Source organism: Mytilus californianus, unplaced genomic scaffold (assembly GCF_021869535.1).
Source record: "Mytilus californianus isolate M0D057914Y unplaced genomic scaffold, xbMytCali1.0.p SCAF_7, whole genome shotgun sequence".
Taxonomy (NCBI): Eukaryota; Metazoa; Mollusca; class Bivalvia; order Mytilida; family Mytilidae; genus Mytilus; species Mytilus californianus.
Genome location: NW_026262723.1, coordinates 27,229,909 through 27,244,415, shown reverse-complemented (window position 1 = coordinate 27,244,415; position 14,507 = coordinate 27,229,909).

Sequence of the window (14,507 nt, the reverse complement as noted above, 5' to 3'; positions counted from 1 at the left end):
ACTATATGATGGTTTTTAGACTGTACTTGACACCCCAATGCATATAAACTTTGCAATAAAATTCAAGAAAAAACAAAATGAATACTCAAGTTAGTGTTTTTGGTAAGGATATTGATTACTTGTCACACCTAATCACAAAAATCCTTGTCATGATGGATAGTTTTAGAAAAATTCTACTTTTTAAACAAATTTTTAACCCAAATATTGAATTTTCAATTAACCATACAGTGCCGCAGACAGGAAAAGAAGTCATAGACTCTTGTAAAGTGAACATTTTGTGAAAATCTTTTCACCAAAAGTTCATTTTATACATATTCTACCTATATGTCAACTATTGAGCCATAAAAATAATAACCCTAAAGAAAAAAGTTACTTTTGTATGTAACTGTCCCTTCAACTTTACACTGATTTTCAATGAAACTGCGCAACTAGAATTTCCATCACAAGAAGAAGATTTTAAAGAGGAAAAAATCTTTCTATGTTCTTTTTAATTAAAAATCATGTATGTAATACTACCAGAATCTCAATTTACCTCAAACTGATGTGCTTTATATCTATTTATACTTTTGAATGGTGTCTTGTATAAAAAATCATAATTATTACATAATTTAAGTTTTTTCATTGTAACTTGATACCCCATGATTTTTTTTTCTTAAAAAGTCCTTAAATCATGATGTTTTGTCATTCTGGGCACACAAAAGTCCACATGAGCTACTTCCTTGCAGTGAACATATGAAAAAATTACCCTATAACTATAATGACATGTCTTAAAAAAATAAATCATTTACTTAGTTTCATTAAGTAGCCATATTTGAACATAAAAAATGCCATTAAAAGAATTGTTTTGTTGTATTAATAAATATAATCCCACTATTAAAGGAGTACCCCTTTCTGAAAAAAGGCAAAATTTGGAAATAAGTCATGCCTATCAAATGATCTGTAAATCTCATTCTACTCTATCTTTATGAATGTTTTCTTATTATTTGGATACTGTAAAGCTAGAAGAGAATTCTTATCTATTATTTTTATTTTTTTCCTTCTATTTGATTGAACCACATTCAATAGTTTACCCCTCCCCCTTTTTTCCATGAAATCTACCCAAGTGGGCCTCTTGTTTAAGTCAAATTGAAAAACTACCCAAAACTTTTTCATATTGAAGAATTTGTTGCAATTCAACTATCTAAAGACAAGAACGACCATACCTTTCTCTTTTTTGACTATACATGTCTTCATACATGCCTACTATATGATGGTTTTTAGACTGTACTTGACACCCCAATGCATATAAACTTTGCAATAAAATTCAAGAAAAAACAAAATGAATACTCAAGTTAGTGTTTTTGGTAAGGATATTGATTACTTGTCACACCTAATCACAAAAATCCTTGTCATGATGGATAGTTTTAGAAAAATTCTACTTTTTAAACAAATTTTTAACCCAAATATTGAATTTTCAATTAACCATACAGTGCCGCAGACAGGAAAAGAAGTCATAGACTCTTGTAAAGTGAACATTTTGTGAAAATCTTTTCACCAAAAGTTCATTTTATACATATTCTACCTATATGTCAACTATTGAGCCATAAAAATAATAACCCTAAAGAAAAAAGTTACTTTTGTATGTAACTGTCCCTTCAACTTTACACTGATTTTCAATGAAACTGCGCAACTAGAATTTCCATCACAAGAAGAAGATTTTATAGAGGAAAAAATCTTTCTATGTTCTTTTTAATTAAAAATCATGTATGTAATACTACCAGAATCTCAATTTACCTCAAACTGATGTGCTTTATATCTATTTATACTTTTGAATGGTGTCTTGTATAAAAAATCATAATTATTACATAATTTAAGTTTTTTCATTGTAACTTGATACCCCATGATTTTTTTTTTCTTAAAAAGTCCTTAAATCATGATGTTTTGTCATTCTGGGCACACAAAAGTCCACATGAGCTACTTCCTTGCAGTGAACATATGAAAAAATTACCCTATAACTATAATGACATGTCTTAAAAAAATAAATCATTTACTTAGTTTCATTAAGTAGCCATATTTGAACATAAAAAATGCCATTAAAAGAATTGTTTTGTTGTATTAATAAATATAATCCCACTATTAAAGGAGTACCCCTTTCTGAAAAAAGGCAAAATTTGGAAATAAGTCATGCCTATCAAATGATCTGTAAATCTCATTCTACTCTATCTTTATGAATGTTTTCTTATTATTTGGATACTGTAAAGCTAGAAGAGAATTCTTATCTATTATTTTTATTTTTTTCCTTCTATTTGATTGAACCACATTCAATAGTTTACCCCTCCCCCTTTTTTCCATGAAATCTACCCAAGTGGGCCTCTTGTTTAAGTCAAATTGAAAAACTACCCAAAACTTTTTCATATTGAAGAATTTGTTGCAATTCAACTATCTAAAGACAAGAACGACCATACCTTTCTCTTTTTTGACTATACATGTCTTCATACATGCCTACTATATGATGGTTTTTAGACTGTACTTGACACCCCAATGCATATAAACTTTGCAATAAAATTCAAGAAAAAACAAAATGAATACTCAAGTTAGTGTTTTTGGTAAGGATATTGATTACTTGTCACACCTAATCACAAAAATCCTTGTCATGATGGATAGTTTTAGAAAAATTCTACTTTTTAAACAAATTTTTAACCCAAATATTGAATTTTCAATTAACCATACAGTGCCGCAGACAGGAAAAGAAGTCATAGACTCTTGTAAAGTGAACATTTTGTGAAAATCTTTTCACCAAAAGTTCATTTTATACATATTCTACCTATATGTCAACTATTGAGCCATAAAAATAATAACCCTAAAGAAAAAAGTTACTTTTGTATGTAACTGTCCCTTCAACTTTACACTGATTTTCAATGAAACTGCGCAACTAGAATTTCCATCACAAGAAGAAGATTTTATAGAGGAAAAAATCTTTCTATGTTCTTTTTAATTAAAAATCATGTATGTAATACTACCAGAATCTCAATTTACCTCAAACTGATGTGCTTTATATCTATTTATACTTTTGAATGGTGTCTTGTATAAAAAATCATAATTATTACATAATTTAAGTTTTTTCATTGTAACTTGATACCCCATGATTTTTTTTTCTTAAAAAGTCCTTAAATCATGATGTTTTGTCATTCTGGGCACACAAAAGTCCACATGAGCTACTTCCTTGCAGTGAACATATGAAAAAATTACCCTATGCAGGTTGCAGTCTTGTAATTGACTGCTCCATAGGCTTACATGCAAAACAGCTCATCTTTGAAAATAAAAAAATAAAAAATGCTACATAGAAAAAAAATTTCATGTTCATATCATGTATGTATTAATGTGAAATTGTGATTTAATCGAAAAAAAAGTGGGTCATGCCACGAAGAATAAAAAGTTATGTAACCCTGTTGTCAAAACAATTTTTTTCTACTTTTTGTTTGCTGTTTTTACGAGGCCGCACCACTTCCAGTAAACATGATATCCTTCCACTTTCTTGGATTGATATCCCCAAAAAGATGCAAGATTTTTTTTAAATCTATATATATGTTTGAATTCAGCATAAACTTTTAATCAAACAGAAAAAATTGAGTCCAGAAAAAAATTCTGAAAAAAATGGACTATTTTATTTACCTCCATGTTTTGACATGCACCGGAAACTGGAGTTGTAATACAAGACTGGTACCTATAACTATAATGACATGTCTTAAAAAAATAAATCATTTACTTAGTTTCATTAAGTAGCCATATTTGAACATAAAAAATGCCATTAAAAGAATTGTTTTGTTGTATTAATAAATATAATCCCACTATTAAAGGAGTACCCCTTTCTGAAAAAAGGCAAAATTTGGAAATAAGTCATGCCTATCAAATGATCTGTAAATCTCATTCTACTCTATCTTTATGAATGTTTTCTTATTATTTGGATACTGTAAAGCTAGAAGAGAATTCTTATCTATTATTTTTATTTTTTTCCTTCTATTTGATTGAACCACATTCAATAGTTTACCCCTCCCCCTTTTTTCCATGAAATCTACCCAAGTGGGCCTCTTGTTTAAGTCAAATTGAAAAACTACCCAAAACTTTTTCATATTGAAGAATTTGTTGCAATTCAACTATCTAAAGACAAGAACGACCATACCTTTCTCTTTTTTGACTATACATGTCTTCATACATGCCTACTATATGATGGTTTTTAGACTGTACTTGACACCCCAATGCATATAAACTTTGCAATAAAATTCAAGAAAAAACAAAATGAATACTCAAGTTAGTGTTTTTGGTAAGGATATTGATTACTTGTCACACCTAATCACAAAAATCCTTGTCATGATGGATAGTTTTAGAAAAATTCTACTTTTTAAACAAATTTTTAACCCAAATATTGAATTTTCAATTAACCATACAGTGCCGCAGACAGGAAAAGAAGTCATAGACTCTTGTAAAGTGAACATTTTGTGAAAATCTTTTCACCAAAAGTTCATTTTATACATATTCTACCTATATGTCAACTATTGAGCCATAAAAATAATAACCCTAAAGAAAAAAGTTACTTTTGTATGTAACTGTCCCTTCAACTTTACACTGATTTTCAATGAAACTGCGCAACTAGAATTTCCATCACAAGAAGAAGATTTTATAGAGGAAAAAATCTTTCTATGTTCTTTTTAATTAAAAATCATGTATGTAATACTACCAGAATCTCAATTTACCTCAAACTGATGTGCTTTATATCTATTTATACTTTTGAATGGTGTCTTGTATAAAAAATCATAATTATTACATAATTTAAGTTTTTTCATTGTAACTTGATACCCCATGATTTTTTTTTCTTAAAAAGTCCTTAAATCATGATGTTTTGTCATTCTGGGCACACAAAAGTCCACATGAGCTACTTCCTTGCAGTGAACATATGAAAAAATTACCCTATAACTATAATGACATGTCTTAAAAAAATAAATCATTTACTTAGTTTCATTAAGTAGCCATATTTGAACATAAAAAATGCCATTAAAAGAATTGTTTTGTTGTATTAATAAATATAATCCCACTATTAAAGGAGTACCCCTTTCTGAAAAAAGGCAAAATTTGGAAATAAGTCATGCCTATCAAATGATCTGTAAATCTCATTCTACTCTATCTTTATGAATGTTTTCTTATTATTTGGATACTGTAAAGCTAGAAGAGAATTCTTATCTATTATTTTTATTTTTTTCCTTCTATTTGATTGAACCACATTCAATAGTTTACCCCTCCCCCTTTTTTCCATGAAATCTACCCAAGTGGGCCTCTTGTTTAAGTCAAATTGAAAAACTACCCAAAACTTTTTCATATTGAAGAATTTGTTGCAATTCAACTATCTAAAGACAAGAACGACCATACCTTTCTCTCTTTTTGACTATACATGTCTTCATACATGCCTACTATATGATGGTTTTTAGACTGTACTTGACACCCCAATGCATATAAACTTTGCAATAAAATTCAAGAAAAAACAAAATGAATACTCAAGTTAGTGTTTTTGGTAAGGATATTGATTACTTGTCACACCTAATCACAAAAATCCTTGTCATGATGGATAGTTTTAGAAAAATTCTACTTTTTAAACAAATTTTTAACCCAAATATTGAATTTTCAATTAACCATACAGTGCCGCAGACAGGAAAAGAAGTCATAGACTCTTGTAAAGTGAACATTTTGTGAAAATCTTTTCACCAAAAGTTCATTTTATACATATTCTACCTATATGTCAACTATTGAGCCATAAAAATAATAACCCTAAAGAAAAAAGTTACTTTTGTATGTAACTGTCCCTTCAACTTTACACTGATTTTCAATGAAACTGCGCAACTAGAATTTCCATCACAAGAAGAAGATTTTATAGAGGAAAAAATCTTTCTATGTTCTTTTTAATTAAAAATCATGTATGTAATACTACCAGAATCTCAATTTACCTCAAACTGATGTGCTTTATATCTATTTATACTTTTGAATGGTGTCTTGTATAAAAAATCATAATTATTACATAATTTAAGTTTTTTCATTGTAACTTGATACCCCATGATTTTTTTTTCTTAAAAAGTCCTTAAATCATGATGTTTTGTCATTCTGGGCACACAAAAGTCCACATGAGCTACTTCCTTGCAGTGAACATATGAAAAAATTACCCTATGCAGGTTGCAGTCTTGTAATTGACTGCTCCATAGGCTTACATGCAAAACAGCTCATCTTTGAAAATAAAAAAATAAAAAATGCTACATAGAAAAAAAATTTCATGTTCATATCATGTATGTATTAATGTGAAATTGTGATTTAATCGAAAAAAAAGTGGGTCATGCCACGAAGAATAAAAAGTTATGTAACCCTGTTGTCAAAACAATTTTTTTCTACTTTTTGTTTGCTGTTTTTACGAGGCCGCACCACTTCCAGTAAACATGATATCCTTCCACTTTCTTGGATTGATATCCCCAAAAAGATGCAAGATTTTTTTTAAATCTATATATATGTTTGAATTCAGCATAAACTTTTAATCAAACAGAAAAAATTGAGTCCAGAAAAAAATTCTGAAAAAAATGGACTATTTTATTTACCTCCATGTTTTGACATGCACCGGAAACTGGAGTTGTAATACAAGACTGGTACCTATAACTATAATGACATGTCTTAAAAAAATAAATCATTTACTTAGTTTCATTAAGTAGCCATATTTGAACATAAAAAATGCCATTAAAAGAATTGTTTTGTTGTATTAATAAATATAATCCCACTATTAAAGGAGTACCCCTTTCTGAAAAAAGGCAAAATTTGGAAATAAGTCATGCCTATCAAATGATCTGTAAATCTCATTCTACTCTATCTTTATGAATGTTTTCTTATTATTTGGATACTGTAAAGCTAGAAGAGAATTCTTATCTATTATTTTTATTTTTTTCCTTCTATTTGATTGAACCACATTCAATAGTTTACCCCTCCCCCTTTTTTCCATGAAATCTACCCAAGTGGGCCTCTTGTTTAAGTCAAATTGAAAAACTACCCAAAACTTTTTCATATTGAAGAATTTGTTGCAATTCAACTATCTAAAGACAAGAACGACCATACCTTTCTCTTTTTTGACTATACATGTCTTCATACATGCCTACTATATGATGGTTTTTAGACTGTACTTGACACCCCAATGCATATAAACTTTGCAATAAAATTCAAGAAAAAACAAAATGAATACTCAAGTTAGTGTTTTTGGTAAGGATATTGATTACTTGTCACACCTAATCACAAAAATCCTTGTCATGATGGATAGTTTTAGAAAAATTCTACTTTTTAAACAAATTTTTAACCCAAATATTGAATTTTCAATTAACCATACAGTGCCGCAGACAGGAAAAGAAGTCATAGACTCTTGTAAAGTGAACATTTTGTGAAAATCTTTTCACCAAAAGTTCATTTTATACATATTCTACCTATATGTCAACTATTGAGCCATAAAAATAATAACCCTAAAGAAAAAAGTTACTTTTGTATGTAACTGTCCCTTCAACTTTACACTGATTTTCAATGAAACTGCGCAACTAGAATTTCCATCACAAGAAGAAGATTTTATAGAGGAAAAAATCTTTCTATGTTCTTTTTAATTAAAAATCATGTATGTAATACTACCAGAATCTCAATTTACCTCAAACTGATGTGCTTTATATCTATTTATACTTTTGAATGGTGTCTTGTATAAAAAATCATAATTATTACATAATTTAAGTTTTTTCATTGTAACTTGATACCCCATGATTTTTTTTTCTTAAAAAGTCCTTAAATCATGATGTTTTGTCATTCTGGGCACACAAAAGTCCACATGAGCTACTTCCTTGCAGTGAACATATGAAAAAATTACCCTATGCAGGTTGCAGTCTTGTAATTGACTGCTCCATAGGCTTACATGCAAAACAGCTCATCTTTGAAAATAAAAAAATAAAAAATGCTACATAGAAAAAAAATTTCATGTTCATATCATGTATGTATTAATGTGAAATTGTGATTTAATCGAAAAAAAAGTGGGTCATGCCACGAAGAATAAAAAGTTATGTAACCCTGTTGTCAAAACAATTTTTTTCTACTTTTTGTTTGCTGTTTTTACGAGGCCGCACCACTTCCAGTAAACATGATATCCTTCCACTTTCTTGGATTGATATCCCCAAAAAGATGCAAGATTTTTTTTAAATCTATATATATGTTTGAATTCAGCATAAACTTTTAATCAAACAGAAAAAATTGAGTCCAGAAAAAAATTCTGAAAAAAATGGACTATTTTATTTACCTCCATGTTTTGACATGCACCGGAAACTGGAGTTGTAATACAAGACTGGTACCTATAACTATAATGACATGTCTTAAAAAAATAAATCATTTACTTAGTTTCATTAAGTAGCCATATTTGAACATAAAAAATGCCATTAAAAGAATTGTTTTGTTGTATTAATAAATATAATCCCACTATTAAAGGAGTACCCCTTTCTGAAAAAAGGCAAAATTTGGAAATAAGTCATGCCTATCAAATGATCTGTAAATCTCATTCTACTCTATCTTTATGAATGTTTTCTTATTATTTGGATACTGTAAAGCTAGAAGAGAATTCTTATCTATTATTTTTATTTTTTTCCTTCTATTTGATTGAACCACATTCAATAGTTTACCCCTCCCCCTTTTTTCCATGAAATCTACCCAAGTGGGCCTCTTGTTTAAGTCAAATTGAAAAACTACCCAAAACTTTTTCATATTGAAGAATTTGTTGCAATTCAACTATCTAAAGACAAGAACGACCATACCTTTCTCTTTTTTGACTATACATGTCTTCATACATGCCTACTATATGATGGTTTTTAGACTGTACTTGACACCCCAATGCATATAAACTTTGCAATAAAATTCAAGAAAAAACAAAATGAATACTCAAGTTAGTGTTTTTGGTAAGGATATTGATTACTTGTCACACCTAATCACAAAAATCCTTGTCATGATGGATAGTTTTAGAAAAATTCTACTTTTTAAACAAATTTTTAACCCAAATATTGAATTTTCAATTAACCATACAGTGCCGCAGACAGGAAAAGAAGTCATAGACTCTTGTAAAGTGAACATTTTGTGAAAATCTTTTCACCAAAAGTTCATTTTATACATATTCTACCTATATGTCAACTATTGAGCCATAAAAATAATAACCCTAAAGAAAAAAGTTACTTTTGTATGTAACTGTCCCTTCAACTTTACACTGATTTTCAATGAAACTGCGCAACTAGAATTTCCATCACAAGAAGAAGATTTTATAGAGGAAAAAATCTTTCTATGTTCTTTTTAATTAAAAATCATGTATGTAATACTACCAGAATCTCAATTTACCTCAAACTGATGTGCTTTATATCTATTTATACTTTTGAATGGTGTCTTGTATAAAAAATCATAATTATTACATAATTTAAGTTTTTTCATTGTAACTTGATACCCCATGATTTTTTTTTCTTAAAAAGTCCTTAAATCATGATGTTTTGTCATTCTGGGCACACAAAAGTCCACATGAGCTACTTCCTTGCAGTGAACATATGAAAAAATTACCCTATGCAGGTTGCAGTCTTGTAATTGACTGCTCCATAGGCTTACATGCAAAACAGCTCATCTTTGAAAATAAAAAAATAAAAAATGCTACATAGAAAAAAAATTTCATGTTCATATCATGTATGTATTAATGTGAAATTGTGATTTAATCGAAAAAAAAGTGGGTCATGCCACGAAGAATAAAAAGTTATGTAACCCTGTTGTCAAAACAATTTTTTTCTACTTTTTGTTTGCTGTTTTTACGAGGCCGCACCACTTCCAGTAAACATGATATCCTTCCACTTTCTTGGATTGATATCCCCAAAAAGATGCAAGATTTTTTTTAAATCTATATATATGTTTGAATTCAGCATAAACTTTTAATCAAACAGAAAAAATTGAGTCCAGAAAAAAATTCTGAAAAAAATGGACTATTTTATTTACCTCCATGTTTTGACATGCACCGGAAACTGGAGTTGTAATACAAGACTGGTACCTAAAACTTCAAAATTAAAATTAAGATTTGAAAAAAGGCAAAACTAAAAACGTATGTTATCTGCAATTATATGATACAAAGCGCTTATAATACTATTGCACTTGTAGTTTCTATTCCAAGATTAGCATGTGTACTTGTTTTTGTTTATTTTAGATTTTTTTTCTCCACCTGTTGCAAAAGTTAAGGAGTTGTATTTGTTCGTGAAGGAGTTTTATTTGTTCCTGTAGATTTGAACATAATTTCATAGAAATTGATCCAATATCCACCCATTTAGGTGCGAATCATATCTCTGGCCTTACATTGATACTGTGCTATGTACGCAATGTTTCGGGTTATTTCGGAAATGTTTTTATTCCAGGGAAACCTTCATCAGAGACCATTTTATAAATAGCCGTGTCCATGAACCAATCCCAGCAAAACGTACTAATACCATTGTCTATAGAAGATTTTATTTCTTGTCTGTATCGAGTTTCTATAATGATTTTCCATGTATCGCTGTGTATACTTTATATGCAATTTTATATGCATTTAAATGTTTGTCTTCAATTACAGTTTTATTCTGTTATTGTTCTGTTTATGCATGATTTGGTGATTCATATATATAGCATGTTTCGCTTATATATATTTACTTTAATTATATATATATTATCTTTAACTGTTAAAACCTGATTTGACCTTTTCTCGGTAGATTGTTCTGTGGTTAATTATAAACTTTTACACATCTATTTATTTGAAAGGATTTTCCCAACGTAAATGATCTGTGGTAATCAACTGGTCGTCTATGAATTTCTTTAATTTGATGATATTACACCTGGTGTTTCGGATATCATTTAGGTCAAGTTCGACCAAGGCCGTTCATCCTCGTCAGGTGCCCTGGCCTAATTTATTTTTATTTACTATAACATTTGATTTTAATTACTTTTTTAATTGTTATCAATATGTTTCTATCGTGTAACGTATCAAATGCAGTTACATTTTGGGGCACTACACCTGGTGAATCTGTAATACACTTATAGTTTAATGTCCATTCTTTATCTAATTACATTATAATTTTGCCGAGGTCAAGTACTCCTTCACATTCTTGTGTTTACGATAAGCAATGATAGGCGGTCTGGGAAATAGATGTTGAGCGGTCTCGTCATCTTCAATCAAATGCCAGTGTTTTCTTATTCGTCTTCCCAACTGCTTAAATAAAGGATTAAATTTCGTTGCTATGACTAGTGGTGGACTTTTCTGTTTGTTTTTTGTTTTATAACATAATGTGTTTTGCCTACTTTTTCGTAGTGCTTTATTAACTAGTGGATTAATTTCATTTTCCTTGTGTCCCCTGAGTATAAGCTTGTGTTTAAATAGTTTGATCTGTGTGTCGAGGTCATCTTTGTTATTACACGATCGTATGAACCGTGTAACTTCGCCAATTATAAATCCCTTAAATACAGAGGCGGGATGAGCTGATGATTTATCTAAATATTGGAAGTTATCCGTAGGTTTGCGATATAATTTGATATCTAATATTTGTTCCGTTTTAAATCTATCTCCTTTAAATATTGTTACGTCCAAAAATTGTATTTGACTATTAGAAATTTCATATGTGAATTTTAACAATGGATGAATACTATTTGCAATCTGGTAAAATTCAATAAGCGCTTGTTCACTTCCTTTGAATAATAAAAAACCGTCATCTCTGTATACAGATAGAAGAGAAATTTCGGACGATTGTGAGAACCGTTTTAATATTTCAGAAACGATTTCATATATTCTAATATCAGTTAAACTAGGAGACATTGGTGACCCCATCGGTACTCCAACTTTCTGTTTAAAAATCTGCCCGTTGAATTCAAATTCATTGTTTCCAAGGGCAATTTTCAGTAATTCTAACATATCCTTTTTGGGAGGCACCGGGATGTCAAATTTACATTGCATTATTAGCGGCCATGCTCTGTCGATTGCGTTTATAATTTCCGTATGATGTAGATTGGTATACATACTAGAAATGTCAAATGAACTCATTAATATATCAGGAGAGGCTCTTATTTTTTCCAATTTGTTTATAAAAGAAGTTGTATCTTGTGTGTATGTCCAAAATTGGTTGACAACTGGTTTAATAAAATAATCGATATATTGTGCAATTCTTTCTAAGGGGCTATTACATAAAGATACAATGGGTCTTCCTGGAACGTCTATATTCAGTAAACAATTCTTATCAACTTTGATCTTTTCTCTATTATTTTGATTAATTTTATGAAGTTTTGGGAGGAAGTATAGTCTACCCAATCTTTTTTCATCGTCATTTATTAGGAACTTTAGTGTGACATCATCAATGTAAGAGTTCTTGTGTAAACGAGAAATGATTGTGTTGATACTGTTCACGATCTCCGTTGTGTGAGATTCATTAATTGTTTCATAGTGTATATTGTCATTTAGCTGATTCATTGCCATTTTTATATAGAGGTCTTTGTCAAGAACAACTGTTGATGAGTTTTTATCTGCCTTCTTTACTATAATACGATCATTTTTACGTAAGGATTGCAGTGCCATTCTTTCATTTTTTGATAGGTTGTCCTTAAATGTATTAAATTGAATTTTCTCAAGTTCAATTCTTGTTGAAAATAAGTAGTTTTCAATTGCATTATTTGCCCAGCTTGGTTTATACCCACTTTTTAAAAGAAATGGATGACGATTGTATGTGTTAGACCCGTCATCAAAGTGATATTTACATCTCATTTTACGGGCTAGTTCATTGAAGTCATTTATGAGAGTTTTCTTTGCATTTTGAAGTCTTGGACTAGGAATGAATTTAAGTCCTTTCGCTAGAACTAGTATTTCAGCATTACATAGTTTTTCTTTTGTAAAAATTTCAACATATTTTATAGCCTTTTGTACCTTTTCCGCGTGTTTATATTGTCGTCATCTATGTTGTCTACATATATTGTATCGTTTTCTTTTTTCTTTATTGTTAGCAATTTTGTGTTTCTTATCCCTAGCTTTGAACCGTCTATTCTTTTTATTAGACATGTGTCTGGAAGTTAGTTTAGTGCGTGTGTTGGTGTATTTCTTTGTTAACTTATAGTTGAATAATTCCAGTGTTCGTATAAATTTTAAAACACCGCCTAATTAGTTTTCCGGCGATCTTGTGTTTATCAATCTCTCTTTTCTGAATTTTTGAAAAAACAGATTCTTGATAAATATTTTGATATAAGATTCTTTTTGAGTTGCTAATAATCTCTAATTGCGAGATATTAGCTAGTGTGAATCTTATAGGTATAATTTTATCTCTATATCAATCTCTATTTTTGAGATGTTTTTTCTAATTGCGAAAAAATCCTCTCAGAGATGATGTTCTATAATTAATTCTCTGATGGAATGAGGTGTGTTCACCTTCCTTTGGCTAGTTATCATAAACTGACGCTTTTTACAAACTAGAGGCTCTCAAGAGCCTGTGTCGCTCACCTGACTCTACTTTGGTTTTAGAAATCATGTAAAGATAGATAAAAATCATAACAGATACCCAAATAATGATTGAGGCCAAATTTTGATTAATATTGGTCCTGTTATTTAATAAAATATCCTGGTGGCCATCTTGAACAGTAAATCGGCAACAAAGTAGCAACACTTGGTCAGCACTTCATAAGGAACATTCATGCCATGTTTGGTTTCATTCCATTCAGTGGTACTCTAAAAGAAGACATTTGTATGTATTTCCCATAGGGTCCTATGTTAAACTAAGCCCCCCCCTCCCCTAGCGGCCATCTTGGATGATGGATCGACTGCAAAGTAACAACACTTGGTCAGCAACTCATAAGGAACATTCATGCCATGTTTGGTTCAATTCCATTCAGTGGTTCTCTAAAAGAAGACAATTGTATGTATTTCCCATAGGGTCCTATGTTAAACTAAGTCCCCCGCTGTCGGCCATCTTGGATGATGGATCGGCTGCAAAGTAACAACACTTGGTCAACATCTCATAAGGAACATTCATGCCATGTTTGGTTCCATTCCATTTATTGGTTCTCTAAAAGAAGACATTTTTATGTATTTCCCAAAGGGGCCTATGTAAAACTAAGTCCCCCGCTGGGGGCCATCTTGGATGATGGATCGGCTACAAAGTAACAACACTTGGTCAGCATCTCATAAGGAAGATTCATGCCATGTTTGGTTTCATTCCATTCAGTGGTTCACTAAAAGAAGACATTTGTATGTATTTCCCATAGGGTCCTATGTTAAACTAAGTCCCCCGCTGGCGGCCATCTTGGATGATGGATCAGCTACAAAGTAACAACACTTGGTCAGAACCTCATAAGGAACATTCATGCCATGTTTGGTTTCATTCCATTCAGTGGTTCTCTAAAAGAAGACATTTGAATGTATTTCCCATAGGGTCCTATGTTAAACTAAGTCCCCCGCTGGCGGCCATCTT